We start from the raw sequence: 25,351 nt of genomic DNA on the forward strand, positions 1-25,351 counted from the left end.
TACATGAGTACTAGTATATTGATTCTATAGGTCACTTTCAGGTGGAATGACATTTTTACAATATTGTCTTGCAACAATGTGCATGGTGCATCTCTCTGTTTATGTCTTTCTTTCTGCAGGTTTGTGGTTTTCAAAGTAGAGATCTTTAATATCTTTTCTTAAATTTATTTTTAGGTAATTACTATTTTTGACACTATTCTAAAGGGTATTTATTTTGAAATGTAATTTTCAAATTTTTTTGTTGAAACAATGTAAAAATACTGATTTTATATCCTATAACCTGACTGAATTCACTTACTGAAGCCAACAGATTTTTTGGAAAATCAGATAGATTCATGTTGTTTGTGAATAAAGGCAGTTTCATTTCTGCTTTTCCAATCTTTATTCACCATTACCCAATTCTTTATATGTTATATCCATCTTTTCTTGCAGACTTTTAAACATATTTATCAGTTATTTTAAAGTCTTTCTATGCCAACTCTAACACCTAGTTCCTTTGTTAGTCTCTTTCTATCGACTATAAGTCACATTTTCCCATTTCTAGTAATTTTTTATTGTTATGCTGTTGGTAATTCATTGCAGAGTCTCTGGATCTTCCTCTGAAACTGTTGAGTTTTGTTTTAGCAGATAGTTAAATTACCGACATTACTTTCAATTTGGGGAAGCCTGGTTTTCCCTTTGTTAGGATAGGTTCATGTTCTAGTTTTGGTGAGATAGTCTTTATTCCTAACTTCATGGAAAGCCTAAGGTGTTTACCAAGCTCTTCTACCTTAGTTGGATTTTAACTTCAAAGCGTGTGTTACCCATGGTGGGCAGCAGCTAACATGTCTGTTTAGCTCTTGGAGCTCGTTTTCTGCGAGGCTCCTTAGATTCTCAGGGGCACAGTCACCAATCAAGGCAATCAACCAACATTTTGAGGGGAGTTTATATGCAGATTTTGGGGCTTCTTACTCAGTAGCCCCTTCCTTTTTGGGATTTTCTCCTAGGTTTTTAGCTGCTCAGGCAGTCCTAAACTCAGCTATCTAAATTCTTAGGCCAATAATACTGTGGCTTTCTTCTGCCACTCCATGTTATACAGGCTGAAGTGTGGGGAGGGCTATTTATAGGGTTAAATAGATGTATAAGAAATTTGATGAGGATATATTCCCAATCTTTCAAAACCTTTTCCATTTTCCTCAACAAATTTCTTCCCTCCCAACTCTGACTGAATAATTTGCAAGTCTCCTTTCTGTTATTGTCATAATTACACCATGCTTTAAATTTTTTCATTTATATTCATAATTAGCAAAAATTGGATTTCTTTTACAACTGGTGTCATGAAAATAGAATGGGATTGAGGATCAGGAGATCTATGTTTTATCACTGCTTTCCCACCAATCAGCTGTGTCATAATAGGCTTAGGGAATCACTAAACCATATGTTCCTCAATTTACTGTTTGAACAAAAGCTAAGAATGGACTAAATAGTGTCCAAAGACAATTCTAATTATATCTTACACACATACATACATACATTATTTCAGGTTCTGAGTTAAAAAAAAACAACCCACTACTCTAAAAAGTTTATAAAGATTTTTATATCTTATTAATCAATATATCATGTCACCAAATATAAGCAACAACTCTGACAAGAAAATTGCTAGAATATAAAAACATTAATTGTATTTACCACTTGATTCTTTTAGACTAAAGCAGGCAAAATTATCATCCTTTTTAAATGATGGTGAACAATGTTTGATAACTTCTTAAACTGATTATATATTTGGTATCCTTAATTCACAATATAAAGCAGGAAATGTTTCATTTTAATGGGAACTGTTTAATCATTAAGGTTTTGAAAGATATACCATAAAAGCCAAGTACTGTCCTTAGTCAGAAGCTCTATTATAAACATCTATAAACCTATTTTTACAAATTGCTTGACTTAAAAGGAAAATCCTAAGAACCTCAAAATGTGCAAGCCTGAAGAGTTTGCTTCTAAATACTGTCTTTTCTATGTATGACCAAACAAAATAACAGGACTCCCATGTTTTGTTTGACATTTCACTGAATTTAATTCAATTCAACCTAATTGCCAAAGAAATATGTGGGCATGAAAACTTAAAAATTAATACTGAACAATGATTCTAGGAACTCTGCAGTTGATTAAATATTACCTCACTTTGTGCCTATCTTTTCAATCTGCTTCATTAGAAACTGTTGATAGTAACAATACACTTTTAGCTAGACAGTCCATGTATATGGGGCTAATGACCTCCCTCTCTACACACAGATGTAGACAATTTCAGAGTCTATATTTTCATTCTTTAAGCACCACTTACATCATTGTTTGAAAGCCAACTGCCTTCCTCTTATTCTTTATCAGAGAAGAGAATAATGTCAAACTTAATACTATGAGGAATTTTAAGCTAGCTGCCTAGCCATTTCTTTTTCCAATCTTTAATTTCTTTTTATTTAAAAACTAGAGGCCCGATGCACAAAAATCATGCAAGAGTAGGCCTTCCTTCCCCCAGCTGCCGGCACGGGTTTCCCTCTGGCACCCGGGACCCAGGCTTCCCTCAGATCACTGGCAGGCACTTGGGACCTGGGCTTCGTCCGGAAGGTTGTCTGGAAGGACGTCCAGAAGGATGTCCGGTCTAATTAGCATATTATGCTTTTATTATTATAGGGTTTTATCCAAAATACGCATGCACAGACTTAACTTAAAGAGGTAAATATGGTAATTCTATAAAGCAACACCTGCCCTCTCCTTTATACATTCTCTATTACCTAATTCCCAGAAGCATTATGTTTTTTTCTATATAAAATTTACCTGAAAATTCTGAATTACATGGTTTATTGCTACATCTTGATTTTTAAATTTTAGATATTAACTCATGTCAACTCTCTCCAGATGAGGATTTAGCATTTGTTTTTGTTTGAAACCATTCACCCTATTGTTTCCAACTCTGATCTCTATGTCCTACCTATTACTCTCTATTCTCTTCCTCCTGATGTAGTTACAATCATGTTTAGTTAGATCAGCATTCGATGTTTGCATTCTTATAACTAGGTAAACAACATTTCCTGTTGAGCCACATGATACAATTAGATTAATTTTACTTTCTTCTTATTAGAGTTCATTGTCTTATTTTTTTCTTTGATTAGTGATTTTATACATAATATTTTGGTGTATATAAAAATCAAATTATAATATACTAGTGGCCTGGTGCACAAAATTCGTGCACATTAAAAGGGAATTAACTAGAGGAAATATTTTAATACTGCTATTTGCCCTTTTTTTATAATAGAAGAATTGATTTGTCACCATCTGACACTGGCCTCCCATTTAAAGTCAAGTCCTGGTTGTAGGTATCTGGCTCCCTCTTCCCTCATGTCAGAGTCTGGGCCAGTGCCTGCGGGGAGGCAGTGTCAATGCCTCCGGGGCCACGAGACCCAGAGTCAAGTCCCCGCCTACCTGTGCACACCTTGCAAATCGCGCAAGACCCAGACCTGCCGGTGCCCCTGGGGATGCAGCATCAAGCCCCTGCTGGTACTGCACGGGACTCCCCCAATGCACCTCCTAGTCAAGTCCCTGCCAGTGCCTGGTGCCCACAGGGACGCAGTGTCAAGCCCCCGCCCACCCTTGTGCGCCTGCCGCACATGCAGCCTCCTGGTGATCTGTCGTTAGGACGTGAGGGTGTCATGATCATAGGCTTTTTATAATATAGGATAATCAAATATATAATTTAATTTCAACCATTTTTAGTTGTTCATATCCCTCTAAATATATCCAAACATATTGAATCGGGTGGTTTTGTCTGAGCAGGATGCAAGGGTGGTTTATTTTACAGGTTCTTGTCTAGGGGGATTTGAAGAATGAAGCCATGGACAAAAGGTAGTATATAAAAAGGTGAAAATTTATTGGAAACAAGTGCAGACTCCCATGTAGGGAGGGGGGTCCAAAAGGAGGTAGCCCACTAAGCTCCTTTCCCTAAGGTTTATAAAGGCTGAAGTTCTTTGTTTCTTGGTGCTGCCTTCCGATTGGTAGAATATTAACTTCAAAGCTTAAAACCCACATAGTACCTCCCTCATTTTCTTCCCCTTCAGTGGTAGAATTCTCTATCTCCTGTGAAAATCTGTTTTCCTCTTGTTCCTATTTGTGGACATTTCTCTATCCTCTGTGAAGGTTTGTTTCCTTTTCCTCCCCATGCCCTGTGGCCTTTCCCTATCTTCTGTGAATGATGTCTTCCTTTCCCCTTATTCCGTGGCACCTTTTATTCTCTGTGAATGTACGCCTTTTGGCAGCTTCAAGCCCCCAACCAACTATACCTTCTTCCCCACGGACTCCCTAATTCCTAAAGCTCCCTAAGCCTGCCTATTTTACTCCTAAAAACTCTTTCCAATATTAAGTATTCTACCAATTCCATCTTTTTAAAAGAAATCTCTCCTGGAGTTGTTTGACTTTTTCCAATATCCTATATCTTTTCTATAGTCTGTATTTTGTCTTTCTTATGTCCTATATCTTTTCTTTCTTAATTTATGTTTTTGCTTAATGAAACTCATCCTCTAGCAGTTTACTGAAGGGTTCACAGAAGCCCACTTTTTGTGACTTTAAATGTCTGAAATGTCTATTTCCCCTCACAGTTGATTAATAATTTGTCAGGGTATAGAATTTTAGGTTAGAATTTCAGAGGGAAGGGGCGGGGGGGGGCGGGAAGAGATTAACCAAAGAACTTACATGTATAAATGGACACAGATAATAGTGTGCTGAAGGCTTGGGGTGGGGGGTGGGGTAATTAGGGGAAAAAGAAAGACAACTGTAATACTTCCAATAAAAATTAATTAGTTTAAAAAATCTCTGTACTTTAAAGTCAATGCTTTATTTATTTGTTTTTAGATTCCAGGGCTGCTATTGAGAAATCCAAAGCCATCCTGGATACCTGATACTTTTATAAACCTTCTCTTAGGAAATGGCTGGAATTTTCTCTTTATTTCCAGTGTTCAGAAAATGCATGATAACAGGCATTGGTATGATATATATTTTTCCAATTTGCCAAGAAGTATACATTCAGTAGGCCCTCTCCATCTACAAACTCATAACCTTTGGTTCTGGGAAATTTTTTTGGATTACTCTTTGTTGATTTCCTCTATTGTAGTTTCCATTTCTTTCTCTGGCCATCCTTTTATTGGGTATTGGACCTCCTAGATTGGTTCTTTATTTGCTCTTCGTTCCTCTCCTGTTTTCTATTTGTCTTTTCACTCTACTCTCTGAAAGGTTTCTGCAATTGCATTTTCCATCTTTTCTATGAGTATTTAACTCTTGCTACCATGTTTTTATATTCCAAGAGCTCTTCAAGAAAAATGATCATCCTTATTGTATGGAATTGAATAATTTATGTAGAGTCAGAAGTGAGGCAATGGCTTTTGGATTCAAAACCAAGACTGGATCAATGAGCCTAAGTGATCCTTTTCCCTCATGATTCCCTTTGTTAGTCTAAGGAATTAGCCTCTTAACTCAGAAACACTAAGACCTATTGGCACAAATGAAATGTGCTACCAAAATGCCTCAGTTCTCTTCCTCATCTCACGTTCATAAGATGTTTTAAAATGTATAATTCCCACATTGGCCTGGTACTTTAGATGTATCTGGAGTAGGCGTTGGAAGTGGAAACTGAGAGTCAAGTACCATTGTAATGATGACTTGGAAAGACTGATGATGTACCAACTAATGGGAAATGGAAACGACCTGTGGGGAGGAAAAGCTTGCAATAATATTTCTATTCTCCATGTTTGGTAATGGTAAAAACCAAAATGATAAAATAAAATATAGTCTTTCTTTGGTATTATGAATCTTTTTTTTTTTGGGGGGGGGGTGAAGTTTGTTTCTTAAGGCTAGATAATTAAATGAACATTTCCTGGAAACAGGAATCAAGGTAATGTCCGACTTTACAACTCAAAAATGTTTATTAATTTGACCAGTTTTCCCACTCCCAAACCTAGACTTCCCCTTCTGCTATAATCAAGTATTTACTGCTATCATTTGTATCCCACACTTCTACTCTGTCTCCTAGACCAACGCACACCTTATAAATTCTGAACTAATATTTACCAACTACCTAATATATGCCAGGCACTATTAGATACCTGTGGCATAAAAAATGAGCAAGATAGGCTGCTGGCCCACCCAAGGACGTGCTAGGGGCTGCTGGTGGTAGTGGAACCTGTGCTGTGTGTATGGAGGTGGGGAGGGGCGGTGGGCAGCACAGGTGACTTACAATGGTATAAAAGGTGCTAGCTCCTCCTTTCACAGTTGGCCTCTCTCCCCAGCCTGAACATGGATTGGGAGACTCAATATTGGAGTGTCAGTATTCTCCTGAACAACAGAAACTGTAGGATGTGTATTTTAGAGAGAGGTTGTGGGGACTGGAAAGTCTGAAATCCACAGGGGAGGTGGGCAGACTGGAAATTCCAGCAAGAGTCCATGTTGTCTTTGCAGTCAGAAGGCAATCTGAGAGAATTCCTTCCTCCTCATAGATTTTTCTTCTTCATTTCCTTTATCGGTTCAGTCTTCTCTTAATTATTCATTAGATTGTTTCTCGAATGTGTATGTACTGTCATCTCCCTAGTGCAAGTTCTCATAACCTCATATCTGGAAATCATCCCAACTGGCCTTGCTGTGTCAAGTTTTTCCAATACCAATCCATTCTAAAACAGTGACTTTTGTTAGAACACTGATGTAATCATGTCACTGCCCTGCTCAGAATCTTCAGCCAACTTTCTGTTGCCTCCTGAATAAAGGCTGAGCTATTAACTGAGACATTAAGGTTAATGTCTCTATTTTACTATTTATCTTGCTGGATAAACCTCACTGTTAAAAAAATGTAGAGGTTATTTCCAACTCTAGACTGTTTTTTAAAAAAATATTTTTTTATTGACTTCAAAGAGGAAGGGAGAGGGAGAGATAGAAACATCAGTGATGAGGGAGAATCATTGGCTGGCTGCCTCCTGCATGTTCTCCACTGGGGATCGAGCCCGCAACCCGAGCATGTGCCCTGACGAGAACTGAACCACGATCTCCTGATTCATAGGTTGACGCTCAACCACTGAGCTATGTCAGCCGTGCTAGACCACTTATTGGCCATCTATCTGTCTTGCATTACTTCAGGAAGTATTTGATTTTTAATTTCATGGGTCATGAAATCAACTTTTTGGTGTTTAAATGAAATTCTTCTTTATCTTTATGTATTTGCTTAAAGATTACTAGTACATCTATATTATTAGTTCTTTATTTTCCTCTCCTAAGGAAGTATCGCTATTTGCAAGATAGTTTTATACTTTTAAATCAGCTAGTCATTGCTATGTAACACATTATCTCAAACCTAATTTCTCAAAACAAGTTTTAATTGTTCATGATTCTGTGGGTCAGAAATGTAGGCAGGGAATGGCTAGATAGATTTTTATCTTTGACAAGAGTCACGGTGTCATTGGGGGTGCTGGGAAGACTAGTGGTCTAAAATGGTCTCACTCACATGGCTGGCAGTTACTTGTCAGATGTTCTTTACTTCTCCTAGAAAGTACATAATGTCTGTTTGTCTCACTTTCAGTGATGTTAGCAGTTATTAATGATTATTGTCTATTAAATATTAGGGATTGCAAAATAGTGATAATTCCATTATTTGTTTATTGTTTATTAGCTGGAAGTAAATCTTCTCAACATTATTTGCTTTCCCTAATGTATAGTTCATTTTCAAAATAATGATGATCAATGAAGTTTTTTTAAGAATCATTTTGAATTTATAAATTTAAATATGTTGGATTTGTATCAATCCATTGCAGTTAGTATCCTTATTGATATTTGAAGGCCCAAGTCAATAAGCCAAGTTGACATCTGAGCCTTTTAGATATGACCTTAGTAATCTTTGATAGTTTCCTTGCTTTCTGGTTTATATGATGTTCAAAGCTCATCAGTACATGTAGTGTTTCAGAGTTCCTTTTAGTGAGAAATGGCATTTAGAGATCACAATTTGTGTTTTAAGGGTGCTCACTGATACTGGGTTTATTGTTTCTGGAATTTTTTGGTAGACACAAAGTGTACATTTTCAAAAAGGTAATATGAGTTCATACTGATACTTCTACTTTAAATTTTGGACTAGAGAAATTTTCCTTAACCTCATATAACTTTTGTTTGTGTCTTCTATGCCAAAAATCTCAGTTCTCAATGAATTCAATGTAATTACTTATTTGCTTTATCATATTACTAGAGGCCCAGTGCATGAAAATCGTGTACTCAGGGGGTGGGGGTGGGGGTGGGGAGTCCCTCAGCCTGGCCTGCACCCTCTCACAGTCCAGGAGCTCTTAGGGGATGTCCAACTGACAGCTTAGGCCCACTGTCTGTCAGTTGGACATCCTTAGTGCTGCTGCAGAGGTGGTAGAGGCTCCCTCCACCACTGCTGCACTCATCAGTCGTGAGCCTGGCTTCTGGCTGAGCGGCGCTCCTCCTGTGAAAGTGCACTGACCACCAGGGGCAGCTCATGCATTGAGTGTCTGCCCCCTGGTGGTCAGTGTCCATCATAGTGACCGGTCATTTGGCCATTCAGTCAATTTGCATATTGGGCTTTTATCATATAGGATTACATACTAGAGGCCTGGTGCATGACATTTGTGCACTGGGGGTGGGGTGGGTCCCTCAGCCTGTCTTTCCCTTCTTTTTTTTTTTTTTAATATTCACTTTCAGTTTCTTTTTAGTTTTTTTTTTTATATATTTTATTGATTTTTTACAGAGAGGAAGAGAGAGGGATAGAGAGTTAGAAACATCGATGAGAGAGAAACATCGATCAGCTGCCTCCTGCACACCCCCCACTGGGGATGTGCCCGCAACCACAGTACATGCCCTTGACCGAAATCGAACCCAGGACCCTTGAGTCCGCAGGCCGACGCTCCATCCACTGAGCCAAACCAGTTTTGGCTGTCTTTCCCCTCTTGCAGTCTGGGAGCCCTTGGGGGATGTCCGACTGATGGCTTAGGCCCATTCCCGCCTAAGCTGCAGTTGGAAATCCTTAGTGCTCCTGCCACTGCCGTTTCACTCGCCAGCCATCAGCCCAGCTTCTGTATGTGGAGTTTCCAACTAACTTTTGAACTCATAATTCCCTGGGATTTTGCCACAACATTCATCAATCCAGTTCTTCTCTCAGGGATGCATGGGTGCCATTCAAAATATATATTTAAGGCCAGGCTTGCATGGCTCAGTGATTGAGCATTGACCTATGAGCTGGACAGGGCACAGGCCCTGGTTGCAGTTTGATCCCCAGTGTGGGGCATCCAGGAGGCAGCCGGTAAATGATTCTTTCTCATCACTGATATTTCTATCTCTCTCTCCCTCTCCTCTTCCTCTCTGAAATCAGTAAAAATATATATTTAAAAAAACACCAAAAAACATATTTCTAAGTAAAATCTTTTTGTCTTTTTCCCCCCTCTAAAAACATAATTTTAATTATAGAATGAGGAAAATTCAAGAATAAAAAATATATAATTGAGTTACATTCCAGGTACAAATTCTGATTACTCAAGTTGTCATATATTTACATCATTAAACAATCAATGTCCCAAGCATTTAACGTTGGCATTCCCTTTTTAAAATCTGCCAGTCTCTTTTTTAAATACCAATATCATTCGACACATTGACTTATCTTCTAATATTTATTGGAATTTATTTTAGATTTTTGGATCTATAGATACTTCTTGAATAATTTTCATTTTAAAGAAAGTAAGATGTCTGAATAGTCCATCAAAACTACAAACAATTCTCAGTAAAAGTTCACTTAGTTTTGTGTATTCAAACCCTTCCATGGTGTTCCTATATAAATTAAGCATATTTATAAACAATATAATTCTTCCTTCAACAAATTTTCAATGACAAATTTATTCAAAATTTGTGTTAGCCAGCTTTTGTTGTAGTAATAACAAACCCCAATATCTCTGTTGGTTACTTGCTCAACTTCATGAGGGTTGTGGCTCTGCTGGGTTTAGCTGAGTTTGGTTGAGCTAGACTTTGGCTCCACAAGTAATATTTTATTCCATAGTTTAGGCTGAGGGAGTAAGCCAGCATCTTGGACATACTGTTCTTATTACAGAGGAAAAATTAAAGAGAGTGGGTGCCAAAACATGCAAAATATGCAAGCACACTTAAAACTTCTATTGAGATATTCTATTAGCCAAAGAAAGTAATGTATAGGCCAAAATCAGGGGACAGGAAAGTAGACTGTGCTCAAAGAGAAGCATGGCAAAACATATGGGTGAAAGGAATATTTGTGAAATAATGCAATTTACCACAGCCTACTCTCTTGTTCACAAATGTTCATTTCCCCTCTGTATCCTAAAGATACTCCAAAGTCTCAATATCCTTGAAATTTAGGAACTTTTCTTTAAAGGTCTTTTTATTTTTTTAAAAAAATATTTTTTTATTGATTTCAGAGTGAGAGGGAGAGAGAGATAGAAACATCAATGATGAAAATCATTGATCGGCTGCCTCCTACACACCCCACACTGGGGATCGAGCCTGCAATCCGGGTATATGCCCTGACTGTGAATCAAATTGAACCATAACCTCCTGTTTATAGGTCGAAGATCAACCACTGAGCCACTCCAGCCAGGTGAAATTTAAGATTTGAGTATACATCAATTCCAAATGTAGTTCATCTTAAGCCAAAGTCCTATGAACTAAAAGACTAGTGATTTGCACCCACATGCTCATTTAAATGAGCATTTAAAATCATGGAACTCACAATACACACTCATTTAGAAACTGGGTAAAGGGAAGAACCCATTATTTACTGGTTTCCAGCAATTCTGAAATCCCACTAAGCAATAGTTGTAAGGTCTACTCAATGGAGTTTAGGGAACTTTGCTTAATCTTCAGTTTTGTTTTCTGGAGGTGACTTCATAGTCTATTGTTTTTCATGACTGTTGACTTTACCTTCCAAGAGGTCCTTCCTCTTTCAAAATCATCTTTGGAAGAAATTGCCCTATGGCTGCTGAGCAGCTTCCTCAGCCTGCCCATAGAAAGTTGAGGGCTTGAGGGTAGTTTTATTGTTCAAACAATCACAGCCTCTTTTAAATTCAGGCTGGAGGCAATTTTGGCATGACAACTCTCAAAAACATTGTTGGTTTCTTTGCTATCCTTGTTTTCTGTTAATGCCCCCTTTATTAATCAACTTTCATTGTCATAACAAACAATCTTCAAATCTCTGCAACTTACAACAACAAACAGTCATTTGTCACTCATATTATGGGGCTCTGCTGGGGTCTTTTGGGCACAGCTTCATTATGTCTTCTCTCTTTGAACCAAGACTGAGGAGTAGCCACTATTTGAAACATGCTTTTCTGACTATGGAAGGCAGGAAGAAGAGAAGGAGTATTAAACCATGCAAGTGCATTTAAAACTTCTGCCCAGATGTGCTATATGGCATATCTGCTCACACCCTAATGGTGAAAGCAAACCACATGGTCATGACAGTTAACCAAAGTTAATGGGTGCGAGGAGCAAATGCTAAGCATAGGACAGTAAGGAAAAGAATAACTATGAACAAATAAAATATATAACACAACAAATAATTACTGAAATGCAACTGTGTTCCCTCCAGCTGCTAAAGATACTTTAAAGAAAACAGTGTCTCTGAACTCAGAAAACTCAGTCCAGTCTCCACTCAGCTAAGTAAAGAGGCTGAGGGCAAGAGAGAGCTTGAGAAACCAAAATATTTCAGTATGGTTGCAGTGCAGAGACTAACCTGATCAAATGCACAAAACAAAGTTTGAAAATTTTATATGCAGACGATAAATATTGGCTTTAGAGTTATAAGTCCCATAAACAATCTCCTGATAGGAATACGGCTGCCCACTGGAAACTAAAAAAGAAGAGGAGGAAAACAAACAAAGCCTGTGCCTTTCAGAGTTGGAATACTCCAGAGAGCGTGGGCATTTACACTTGACACAGTGAGGGTGAAAGGCAGAATCGTTTTATTAAACTGCATTGTGGTTTGGCACTTATATCCTTCCAGCATGCTTTGTGGGAGGAATCCTCAGGGTTGAAAATTGAGTTGAATGCTGTTAACGTGGCAATTATTCTACTATTGAGGCAACCACTGGCAAGAGAAAAATGCCTTGAGGTTTATAGTTTATATATCTGATCAGAAAATACAGTCGCTTCTGTCAATTAACTAGATTAGCCAGATTTTTCTAAAAAAGAGATTGAAATACAATTTTACTCTATCACTTTTCAAGGGTGTGGCTTTGAGTTTGGTCTGGCAGGTGTGCATAAATCTGAAGAACATGCCAATTTTGTCTCTTAGCACAGTGTACTGCCCTGTGGAAGAGTCTAGCACATTTGCATCATGGGTAGGCCCCACTGTCCTTTTGAAATGGACGGCTGGGAATTGTTAACATACTGATGACAAGCATAAAAAAATAATAACACTTCTGGCTCAGTTTGTATTCAATGCATGTGTATTCTAACAGGAGGAATCTTTTAAGTGTCAGCCATAAACTGCTTTCAAAACAGGACTTGATAAAAATGTCTTTTCAGAGTAAGTGGAGATACAGAATTTTTAAATATTCACCTGTGATTAAGACACTATTCTCACTTCCCTTAACCACCTCTATGAGGTGCTTATCTCTGTAAGGACCAGCCATAAAAAGGTAAGTTATAGTCAGTAGAAGCAAAAATCTAAAAAGAATCATCAGGAGCGATCAAATGTTGATACAATATTAATGCACTACATGTGATCTTTTTATCGTCAAAATCATTGGACACATGATGATACATTTGCACCTCAACCCCATCACTGATTGTCACATTGTTATTGACTCTGCATCTCTGAACTTGTCATAGGCAAAAGTACTGAAAAGGCAAAATATGCCTTTGGTGTCTTTCACTCACCCAGGATTTCATTGCTTTTGCTACAAGTACCTCTTATTCTCCATCCTAGTATCAATAGGTACCATGTATTGGTTGCTTACTCAGCCTCTGGACACTGTGCTAGTCAATGTGTGTACATTACATAACAATAGTAGGTAGCTCAGCCAGTGTGGTGTGTAGGAGGCAGCTGATCAATGATTTTCATCACTGATGTTTCTATTTTTCTCTCCCTTCCTCTCTGAAATCAATAAAAATATATTTTTTTAAAAAAGGAAAAAAAAGAAAGTTACGTTCTTTGTCTGTATTTCTCTCCCTTAAAAAATAGTAGGTAAACATGTTTCTCTCACCTTAAGGTGAGTATGCTGAGACACCTCAAACATTAATTTTCTCAAACTCATAAGGCTAGTAAAATGGTAGGAAGCAAACCTCAAACCAGATCTTTTCGACTGTAAGAAAATTCACAGTTCTGACCACTCCACAAAACTGTTTTTGGATTTGTTTCTCACACACTGCAAGGCATGGTTAAGAGGGAAGTAAATTATTTAATGCTAAGGTGTGAATGACTATAACCCATACCCATTTAATCCTGCCCCGCCACACACATACCTTTTATCTTCTTTTTCACTTTGAAAAATGAATTGCTCATTCAAATGAATCTCTAATTGGATTGATTTTGTACAAGTTGACAAAAGGAAATAAAACACTTTAGACAAACTGTTAGAAGTATCTGGAAATAGGAAAGAGGAGTGGGAGTCATTTAGTTGTCATTAGAGTCATTCCATAGAGTTAGTAATAGAATATCTTGGCTGATGTGTTCTTTTAGAGCAGGTATACTATCACTGACCCTTATATCAAGGCCAGCCTTGCTCATAGCCTCCCTCAAAAAAGATTAGTGTAATTTAAAGCTTTACCAAAAAGAAAAGATTAAAGAAAACCAGTAAGGTATAGTAATAATTTGATATTTGAATGCAGATTTTTATTTCCCTGTTTAAGCACACAGAATGTTGGTAATAGAGGCTAGTAAACTGGTCCAATTTACATTAATTTAAAGTTTCTGGTACCAATGCAAACCTCCTTCTTGTCCTCATTCATAATTTATTTACCCAGTAAATAATTTAATTACCAGAATTATCCTTTGGTTTTTAGCTACATCTTATGAATTCTTTTTCTGTATACTTCCCCACCTCCATTTACTTATAAAGTTAATTTCTCTTTCCTCTGGATTCCGAAAACTTATTATCTCTTTCTATATACTAGCTCTTACACATAACATTGTATTTTTTTACATGTTATGCTTTTATTACTTTAAAAATCTCTTAGGGTTTACATTGACTTACAGATGTTTAATTAGAGCATCTAACAGTGTCTGGCACTGATTAATTGCTGAATAAATAAACATATAGTTTCTATATCTTTATTTCATATTTAAAAATTGCCATCCCCTGCGGTCAATGTAACCTAAAATATGAGTCTGCAAAAATTAAATTTTTATCTATAGGAAACTGATTCAATTCATTTCTCTTTCTTTTATTTGCTCACTTACTCATGCTTTCTCTTGTACTCATGCTCTTTTGCTTTTGCCTTTTTGATTTTTGCTCTCTTTCTCTCTGACTCTACCTGCCTCTCTTCTCTGTTTGCTCTGTTTAGCTTCATTCTGCAACAGGCTTCTTATTGTGGCAGGGAAGATGGCCACTGGTACCAGGCTCAAATTTTTCAAGCTTAGCAACCTTAGCAGAAAGAGAACTTGTTTCTTCTAGGATTAAAAACGTCATTATCTTGCTTTGGAATAGCTTATCTTACTTTTTGCTAAACTATTCTAATATGAAAGTAAGTCAGAAGGAATGCACCAAGTCTCTGAAACCTGATTTGTTACCTTCTTTGGGGTACTAGCTAGTTTTTATTGTCATAATGCTGTGTTTAACACACCTCCCCCACCCCGCAATCTTTGCTCCAGTCTCAGAAGATTCTCCCTGTTGTTCCAAAAGTGCTGCCAGCAGCTCTCAAAGCTACATTTCCTCATTAATATAATGCATTTGTCTCATTTCTTAACCTTTGATTTAAGTCTTGGGCTGCATTCTAGTTGCACTACATTAGAACCAGTCATAATTAGCTAATGCTAATTAGTTTAGGCTTGAGTCACATGTGTCAGTCACAGAGATATTTTCCTGAAGCACATGAGCTGCTAGCAGGGGTGATGGGTGGTTACCTGAAACACTTTGGGGGTAGAACCAAAAGAAGGTGAGAAAAGGCTGCTAGAGTCAGCAGATGTCCAACACAAAACATTATGCTTACATTCTAGATTTCTTATTTCAGTTGAAGCTTGTTGTTTATTCTACTTTGGTCTTAGGAAGAAGGATCAGGCAACAGCCATGATCTAAATTCTCTTAGTAGACACCATTTCAAAGACTGACCTGAGAAAACATCAGAATAAAGAAGGAAAGGGGAAGAAGCGATGCTTAGTAAGGGGTAATGTTTTCCTTCCACCACTTGATCTAGTGGTAAAAAGCAGCTACTTAAGTTTCAACTTTTTCATTCCCTGAAAGAATAGAAGATATTCCAAATTCGAAGCATTTGCTGGTGCATCATTATTCCAGTTCTAGTGAAAAAACAACAACAACCCCCCACACAATAAAAAGTTGGTGATGATAGTGGGGGAAGAGTTACCCAGAATTTTTTTTCTTGATTGATACATGTTAAATAATATAGGAAGTCTGAAAAAAAAAAATCCAGTACATTGAAATATCTAATGCATAAGTACTTAAGGATGGTTAAGAAACCATCTTAACAATGCTGAAGATAAGATTATTATTACTTCCTGGTCATTCCTATAGAGGGTCTTAGACTCAATGTTTATTCAATGGATTGCTATAAATTATCAATAAAGAATTTCTATGTAGAATTCATTGTACTTACAAAGCTCCTACATCAGCCTTTAATATATATATATATATATATATATATACATATATATATATATATATATATATATATACACACACACACACACACACACACACACACACACACATATACACACATATTCGCAACGTGGTTTTGACTGCTCTGAAGATTTAGGGTATTCATAACCCTACTCGAAGCCATTCCTCTGAGGATGGCTCACAATTGTCTGTTTGCTTATATTCTAGAGATAATGAAATAATATATGAGATACGATCGAAATAGTCCTGGGTACATGGAAAGTGCGCAATGAACTGCAGGACTAGTTATTTTTCTTATTGCTGCTATCATTCTGCCCCATATCATTACAATCATTTTTCTATAAGAGCAAATTCTACATGCAAGTTTCTGCTCTCAGGATTTGGTGGCAGAAAAGTCCACCAACACCCTTGTCTGACCTCAGAGGATGAAGGAAGCAGCTGGCTTCTAATATCTTTGCTTTGACAGCCCCTCAGAGCCACGAGAGGCTCACATCCAGTTGGGGCTGTTGGTAGCTTCTGGAGAAAGAACACTTGAACATCTTCAGTGTGCCAACTTTTTTTCAGGGAATAGTATCCATGTGTCTCAAAGTGAAAATTAAATCCAAACTTCCTGCATCATCAAACACTTGCTACTCCTCTTTGAAAACTTGGTAAATCTGGTGCTCATGAAAACATGGGTTAGCGAGGATCAGTGTGAAAGGCCAAGTGACACATGCCTCCTTTCGCTTTGGCTGTTCATTTTTATGGTCCTAATAATTCCCCAACAGAAGAAAACAAAATATAGAAATGATATTGAAAAAAGATATAGAAAACAACAACAACAAAAAGATATAGAAATGATGTTAAGAAAGGACAGAGTCATCCCACAGTTAATAAGAGAAATGCTAGTTTAATGCACTGCAACTTGTACTGATGATTAAATTTTGACCATTAAGTGATAATTTAGAGGTTTGCAATTACTACATTTTTTACACTATAATTTGAATAAAAGTTTTGTCATATGTTCTAATTGTATAACTTATGAAGAGCAGAGGCGATGTCACAAAATACTTAGTATTATTTTGATTAAAAAATTTTAAAATACCTATAGGGAATTTTTTGAAGATTATATTCAAACTATAGAGTGGAAAAAAAGAAAAAGTAGTAATGGATATTTTGATACTTATTTATAGAAATGCAAATCAAAGTGAGATTTTTAAAAGTGTTTCATATTAAACCAAGTGGAATAGGAGAGGATATGGACATAAATAGTCAAATATTTTTAAGGGAGAGCCATTAGGATTTGTAGATGAATTGCATGTGGCATTTGAAAGAATAAAGAGGAGTCAAGGATAACTGATGTTTTTAGTTTGAACAGCCTGAAAGATGAATTTACTATGAATTGAAATGGGGAAAACCATGAACAGAGCAGGTATGAGGTAGGAGTGTAGAGAAGGGTTTTCTTGGGGGCAAGATAAGTTTGAAGTTTGATTCTATTCTCTTAAGTAGTTTAATTATTTTCCTGCAAATTTATTTGATTATCTCTTGGTTTCCAGGATATAGTATTCCTCAACTCAATCTAGCCCAAGGAAGAGATTTTGCTCTTAATAATTTTCACAATTTTCAATAATACAACAATTTTTTGAGATTACTTTGAAAAATAAAAATTAAGTATCAATATAACGTGCAATAACTAACCAATTATTGATATCATTATGTATTGAGTGCTATGCTAAGTGCTTTGAAAATGTTATCTAATCCCCACAACACTAGAGATGGTACTAATATTTCCTCTTTTTTTCTGGGTGTGAAACATTGAGGATTTAAAAGGGCCTGGGAACACACTACTAGTGAGGTCAGTTTACTTCTTTTTCCCCTCCCTCTTCACTATGGGCTTTATTTGACTGGATGCCAGCCTTCACTATAAATCCAGAGGGGCAGGTCAGGGGCCCCAGCAACTGAGACCCTGGAGGCAGAGACTGTGGCCACCTAAATACGTCACCCCATAAACACATTAAATCATCATACAAAAGTGTATGTTTTCTTTGATGTTTTGGGGAAATAATAGTAATAAAATTAATAAAATAATAACTTAAAGAAAAGGCAGTGGAAAATATTTCTTAAAACAAACTGGGTATCGGTGACAACACTGCGGGGGAAGCTGGCGTCCTCTCTACGCAGACAGCCACGCGGGCGAACTGACCCTCCAGGCCGCGCACTGCCCCAGAGGAGCCCTGGCACATCCCTCTCAACTCACGCTAAAGGGTAAGGCAGCTGCTTAGTGGGAAGACAGATGGGTAGTGGCCCAGGGCGCTTCTCCAGCATGGACTTTAGAGGGAGAAGCTAGCCTTTCCCACCCTCCGTCTAAAGGCGTGCCCAGTGAGGAGATAGTTATCTGGCTTCAGCTGCGTGCAGCCTTCAGTGGTAGCTGGGTCTGCTCAATGTTCTGGAAGCTTCGGAGCACTTCCCCAGAGCGCTTCCCATCTCCCGGTACAGGTCATCCCGGCGCCTGCAGTCTGTGGTGAGGGCCTCAGCCGTGGTCATGTACATGATGGTGTTGTCACCCACATGATGGGGTTGTCGCCCACAGGCCATTTCTCCGGTGAGAGCACGAGGTGGTCCAGACCCCGAGTTTTTGCAGCTCCTCTGGGATCTTTGTGCCTGAAGCCTGTTTTTGTGGGCATTTCTGTAAGCGAGAGTCTCCCCCACTCTCCGGAGCAGGATGGCAGCCTGAAATTTCTCCATCCCAGAGGCGGCTCCTTCTGCCCGCACAGCACAGCGCTGAGCACGCTCAGCCCTCAGGCCACCCTGCTGACTTCTGGTCGTTGTGTCTCTGTCAAGAGATTCCTCCAACGGCCAGAACCAGTTTAATTCTAAAGGCTATGTTTAGAGGCATAAAGATATATTTTATGTATATTTCCTTTTGATTTTCATGCATATATTCACTAACATTTGTCATTTTCATCTTTTATGAGCACATTTTTATTCAATTTTATGCTAAATAGAAGCAAATATTCCAATTAATCAATCATAACCAATATTTAACATGATTTATTATGACTGGTTCTAATTTAAGAATTGACATGGCATCAAGGGCAACTATATTGAATGAATTGTTACCAGAATGAATAGTCATAAAAACAAATGCTTAAAATATTGCTGAGTAAGCTGGAAACATGTCAACAATATATACCAGATAACTTAATTTTTGAAAATCAGGTAAATCAGTAAATTTTTTTTTAAAAATCTGAATGTGTGCGCCATTCCAAAAAATGGATTTAATTAATTACAGACTTTGCTTGGATTCTATTATAAAATACAATTTTCACGATGGGAAACCTAGTGAACAGGTACTGGGCTAAATATTAAAATAGTAATGTGGGCACATTAATTCAGCAGGAAACTTTTTAGTGATGAAGAACAACTGCCTGAATGAAAGAAAGAAAGATTAATCAATTACCAATTAGGCTTGAGGAAAATGCCATCAGTGGATTTTCCAGAGAAAAGGTCAGGCTCTTCTGGACTGTCCTACACACAAAACAAGACCAGAGAGGAATCTTGTGGTGCCAAGAGAAAATCTGGATTAATCATTAGTGGCTGGTCCTTGGACAAGTGTGGTTTCCTGCTTGGGATGTGGTGCTCCTGTGTTAAGTTCTGACTTCTAAGAGCAGGGCCAGAGACCATCAACCCTACAACATCAGGTCCTATGGAAGATCCCATGTCCCACTTCTCTAGCATCTTCTCCAGAGAAGTTTGTTAAAAGGAGTGGTGCTGGAGGTGAAACGAAGTAACAAAAGGGCCGATGGGTCCTTATGGGGAAGTAAAATCTCAGTGCTTTGCCCTGGTGATAGTGGGGGTTATAAACGGATTCTTTAAACAGAATCTTACTTTAGAAAATTTTCATCCTATATAATAAGAGAGGAATATGCTAATTATCCGGTGAGAGCATGAGGTGAACCCATCGTGAATCAGCAGGAGGGTGGGGCAGTGAGCTAAAGCAGGGGGTGGAGAGCTATAGGAGGGGGCAGGGCAGCAAGCAAGTTGGAGGCAGAGAGCTACAGGAGGGGTTAAGGCAGCAAGCTATGGGGAGGGCCGGGGGAGCTCCAGGAGGGCGGGCCAGCGAGCTGTGAACAGTAGAGAGCTATCAGCGGCAGAGGTCGGGTGGCCAGCTGAGGCAAGTGGCAGCAAGTTACTTGCACACCGATTCGTGCGCAAGGCTACTAGTATATATATATAAAATATATGTATTTTAGTGAGAGAAAGAGAGAGAGAAAGGTATCAATGTGAGGGAGAAACATCCATTTTTGCCTCCAACACTGCCCTGAATGGGGATCAAACCCACCACCTCTTGATGTATAGGATGATGCTCCAACCAATTGAGCCACACTGGTCAGGGCAAAAGTTTTCATATGTTTAAAATACAAGTTACAGGAATTGCTTTTTTCCTATTTCCCCAGAGTGTCTCTGATAAGCAGTATCCAATTAACAGAAATAGGGAAAGCTACCCAAAGAGAAATACAAGGGAGCGAGGATAATTACCAATATTCAAGGTGGCCAGGCAAATGAATGGAGGCTGACAGGCTTGACTTGTGTTTTCATCTTTGACTCAATAGCTGTCTCTGTGACTATATGGCAGAATTGGTACGGCCAGGCAGGCATACCGGCTCTTGGAGCATTTCCATTCTTGTTATCACCTCTTTCATCAAAATTGACTATTGCATTCTGCCCTTGATAGCTTGTTGCCTGCTGTTCCCATTCTGACTGGATAAGCCCAGCCAGAGAACCTCCAAGGCAAGCCAAGAAAGGATACCTCTCCCTCTCATACTCCCAACTTGTCAGAGTGTGGTGACATTATCCTGATATACATTTTGAAAGATTATTTGTTGAAAGTGAAAAAAATGGCATTTTCACTCATTCTTACGTATCTGTAATCAGAGAATTAACGATATCTCTCTAAATTAGACCATTCATTCTCTGGCTCCATTTAGCATTAATCAGAAAATCTCGTTTACCTCTTAGGTCCATGTGCCTGACTCACACAAGACCTGATATAATTATGCACACGTCATGACTTATTTTCAGATGGGCTGATTCAATCCAGCAAGCAGACTATCCCCTTATCCTCAATTTAGTAACATTTGAAGTCAACCCTACGCTTTCTTTTCTATCATCAACGGACAGCTTCCTTCCTTCCTTCATTTCTTATTGATATTTGCTGTTCTTCTAGTCAGCTCTTGCTTGGTATTCTGACACCTTTCTTTGCTACCAGCTGTTTTCACACTTGACTTTTTATTTTTTTGAAAGTTGAATGCCTTTGCAGAAGCCATCTTTCCTTAATGGTGAATTTTCAGTTCTGAAACTTAACATATAATGAATTCTGGAAATAATGTGCTCCTTAAAATAATAGCAGGCCTATTTTTAAAACCAGGTTTAAGGTGAAATTCTTAACAATAACCTAAATTAGTGCTAACTAGCAGGTCAGTAAGGTCCTCTTTGGAAGTTAACATTCTTTTCTTTTCTTGTCTCGTAGAATGTTAATTCGGTGTACCTTCACTTTATTCATTTAAAAAAAGCCTATTCATTTAATGCATAGAATGCTGATTTCCTTCTGGATGTATAAGGCTCTGGTTTATTTCCTCATTTCTAGTCTTTATAATTTTCTGCATAGATGAATGCCCATAATTTTTTATTCTTTGTTTAAAAACAGGTCATGAGAGAAAAGTTGTGCCAATGCAACTATTCTTTAGATAGCTAGTGCCAGGAAAGCAACATTCGTAATATTGTCCTCACTGGCTTTCTTTTTGGAACTGTGGTGGCAGGGAAAATGATTTACTTCCAGCCTGGACTGGGACTTGAGCTTTGTAGAAAAGATTTATTGGGATCGACTTTGCATAAAGCCATAATCATTCCTGAAAAGACATTTGTCACTATAAAACCTTATTTTCAGGTGCCTGACACTTTCCATAAAACTATGCTTCAAGTGGAAAAGTCATTTGGGTTTTCAGATCCTTTATTCTATTATTTGTTGATCATTTCACGTCTATTATTTCTTGAACTTTCTGGACACAGTAGGGTGGTTTTTCTGGGACCTATCCCTAGGTTTCCATGTGGCAGGGAATGCATGCATTTTAAACATGTGCCTGAGAAGATTCTGCTAAGTAGATGACTTTGAGAAACACTCTTTGAAAAGGGGTATGAAGTCCTGCGTATACATTTTGCTCCACCTTTTCATAAGTGTAACCTTAAATAATTATATGGCCTCTCTGTCCTATTTGTTTCATATGTATATTCCTTATATATACTTGAATTGGGCAAGTATATGTTCTGTTCATAAATTGTGACATTTAAAGAAAGTATTTTACAGGAAGTACATATAAGAAGCAAGTTATGCATCTTAGCTCTAGTCTTTTCTCTACTATTCATGACAACATAACAAACAAAATTACATGTGTATGTGTACACATACACACTCAGCAGTCAATCTGGGTTGCAGTAGCCCTAGGAAAAGTGAATTGATCTACTGAACAGAACAGGAAACTTATAATCCACTTGGAGGAAGCAGTAATCAAGATCAGGACACCGCCCTGAAAATAGCCAAGGTCAGGGGACATAAACAAGAGCCAAGGTTTATAGCAAGATGGACAATCAAAGAGGCCCTGACTTGGGACACCAGTCTCAAAGAAGACTAAGAAGCTGAAGACATTCCTCAAGTACCAATGACAGGCCCTCAGATTTGAACAAAGAGTTTAAAGTGCTTAATGCACTTAAGGTTGCCTGAAATAGCCAACTATTTACTTTACCATATTCCTTAACTTGCCAAGAAAGTGTGCACAAATTAATTAGTCCATCATTTACTCTTATCTTTGCCACAAATCAGAGGAGTTCAAAAGTCAACCTAAAAGCACTTGTGCATTTCAATTGATTCCAAATGGAGGGTCATTATAAGCAAATGCTATAATAATTTATAGCAAGCATCTTTTATAATGTGGATCTGTGAGCTCTAACTGAGGTCACTTATTTAAAATGTTTTCTGAATTTTATGTGATTATTGCATTCTGAATCCTCTTTAAAAGTCTGAGAGAAACCTCCTTTTAGCCAGTTTTGGAGAAAATACTCTGTATCATGAAATCAGCCAAAAGAAAGAAACTACCAAGCAATAGTACATTTTATAACGTAGCTGTTATTCAACTCGTGTGTCTTGTGGTAACACCAAAATGTATAATTCTGGAAATATATATATATATATATATATATATATATATATATATCCAAAGAGGTTTTGCCTCAGTCACTGTTTTATAAATACCCAAAGAATATTTTGTGTGGTGCTATGAGTAAAAATAAAAATCTGGTAAAGTTGTGCTTCTAATATCCATATCTTATTTAACCCAATGGATTTATTATTGAGATAGATAGAAATACATTTATCAATTAATAATAGAAATTTTACATGGACATGAGTATTTAGGTCCTCAACAAATAGATTTGTTTAAATGTTTTAATACTGGGATAACATTTATTCTGGTTATTTAAAATAGATTATTGATTTTTGAAAAGAAATATTCTAATACTAGAGATGAAAAGCTCATGGAAAATTTTAAATATTTGTTGACTGTAGAAACATAAAACATGAGCTTGTTCCTTTGAACAATCAATAATCAATGAAACAACCAATATTTATTAATTGACTACCTTAGATTTAATAGGTATCTATGTACAAAGATAACTATTACAAAGACCTCTTAAAAGGAGCCCCGGGGCTGCCACATTGCTCAGCTGCAGGGGCACAGTCACTGTGCACTGTGAGGATGGTGCCCACTGGAACTACGTAGGGCACATCCAGCCAGCGGGGTTGGATATAGCAGCCTTTCAATGGCCCCTATCCTCAGCTACTTTATAATCCATCCAAGTAAGGGGAGGAAGCAGGCAGGGTTGGAAACAGATTGAGATACATGAAACAACAGTAGCAAGAGAAAGATGAGAGAAAAAAAATTAAGGTGGCATATGCCAAAGATATGGAAATGTAGTATGTTTCTTCTCCCTCATTAGGTGATAATGAGCAGATTCTAAAATAACTTGAGTAGTTGAGCATATAGTGGATGACACACTATATAACAGAATTGTCTGTGGGCACTGAGAAGCGTGGAGATTAACAACTATAACTGAGGCTCTGATAAAAATAGAATGATCCTAGAAGAGACTATGACCATCAGTCATTGATGAGATTGGGTTTTAGCCATCACAGAAATTTCAGTTTCAATGTAAAATTAATGACTTGACAGGTTACATTTTATTTCTGTATTTTAATCACATTGTGAATTTATAATTCCATGGTAAAAGCACCTCTCTTATATTTATATTTTTTCCAAGAGTGCTGAATGTGTGTGGGGGGAGGGGGGAGGGAGGGTTGCTTGGAGAAGAAAGTGTGTGTGCAGTTCTATGGACAAGGAATGGGTTCACAAAGTCCAATTCCATGAAAAACATTCCTTGGAAACTTATGAAAGAATGTGGTTACATGTAAAGTTGGTCTTGCAATTGAAGAGATTTACAGAGTTGAGTACTGTAGTTGTTTCACTCATCTTTTAGTCCTAGGAATCACTTGCTCCAGGAAACTTGTCCTAATCTCCAAGGTTATGTTAGGTGCCCCTCCTGTGGTTTCACAGCATCCTGTACTCAGCCTTATCAGTGCCACCACTGCTCTTAGTTACAATTCCCTCTTTACTGCTCTGTCTCATATAACAGAACAACAACAATAAGTACTCATTAAACATCTTGCTGAATAAAGCACTACCCTGAAACCTTAATTCTCTCTATCTAGTGTGGTAGCTGTTATTATCACCACATTTAAAAAATGAGGAGATAGAGGAATAAGGAGGTTAAGAAACTGTCCAATGCTAAAGAGCTGGTACATCACATAGTAAAAATTCAAATCCAGACAGTCTGACTACCAAGTGTCTTTTTTACCAAATGCTGACATAATGCTGAGCACTTAGCATCAAATATTCATTGAATGAATAATTGAATGATTTCAGGTAACACACACATTATATATTTTTCAAACATTCTCCCTGCCCCCCGCTTGGAAAGTGTCATAATTAGAAACAAAGGAGCCCAATTGATTTCTCAGCTTTTCAAAATATCAAATTAATCACTTTTATTGGTCAAGCACATACCTGTCACATTGGTGGTGCTGCCTTATAGAGACCAAAGAACTTCATGAGCTCAATGCTATGTACTACTATCAGATTCCTTCTGAAAATGATTCCATGAACTCTGGTAGAGCAGCCTTATCCACAGACAAAATCTTCTAACAAGGCACAAATTTACTAGCATCACATGCAATCTTCCATTCAATGCTTTTCAGGCCTACAGATTATCCCTCTTTCTCTGTGCAGACCTAAGAAAAATAAGAAAGAACTATTGAGTTAAAAAAGAGAGAGAGAGCTACTGAGTTTTATTTAAAAAAATTATCAGTTATCAAAGAAAAGATTTTGTTTTCAATCCACATTTGATGTTTACTTCCTGGAGGTTCTTAAATTATT

General features: G+C 37.6%; 1 long non-coding RNA gene across 1 annotated transcript; it reads right to left on the reverse strand.

The window, feature by feature from the left end:
* Positions 1-13,555: 13,555 nt before the first annotated feature.
* Positions 13,556-24,996, reverse strand: LOC129147230 (uncharacterized). The gene is made up of 3 exons (XR_008554588.1): positions 24,983-24,996; positions 15,184-15,302; positions 13,556-13,618 (listed from the first exon to the last, which is right to left on the reverse strand). It is a non-coding gene; the product is annotated as an uncharacterized LOC129147230 (long non-coding RNA).
* Positions 24,997-25,351: the final 355 nt, after the last annotated feature.

Source organism: Eptesicus fuscus, chromosome 19 (assembly GCF_027574615.1).
Source record: "Eptesicus fuscus isolate TK198812 chromosome 19, DD_ASM_mEF_20220401, whole genome shotgun sequence".
Classification (NCBI taxonomy): Eukaryota; Metazoa; Chordata; class Mammalia; order Chiroptera; family Vespertilionidae; genus Eptesicus; species Eptesicus fuscus.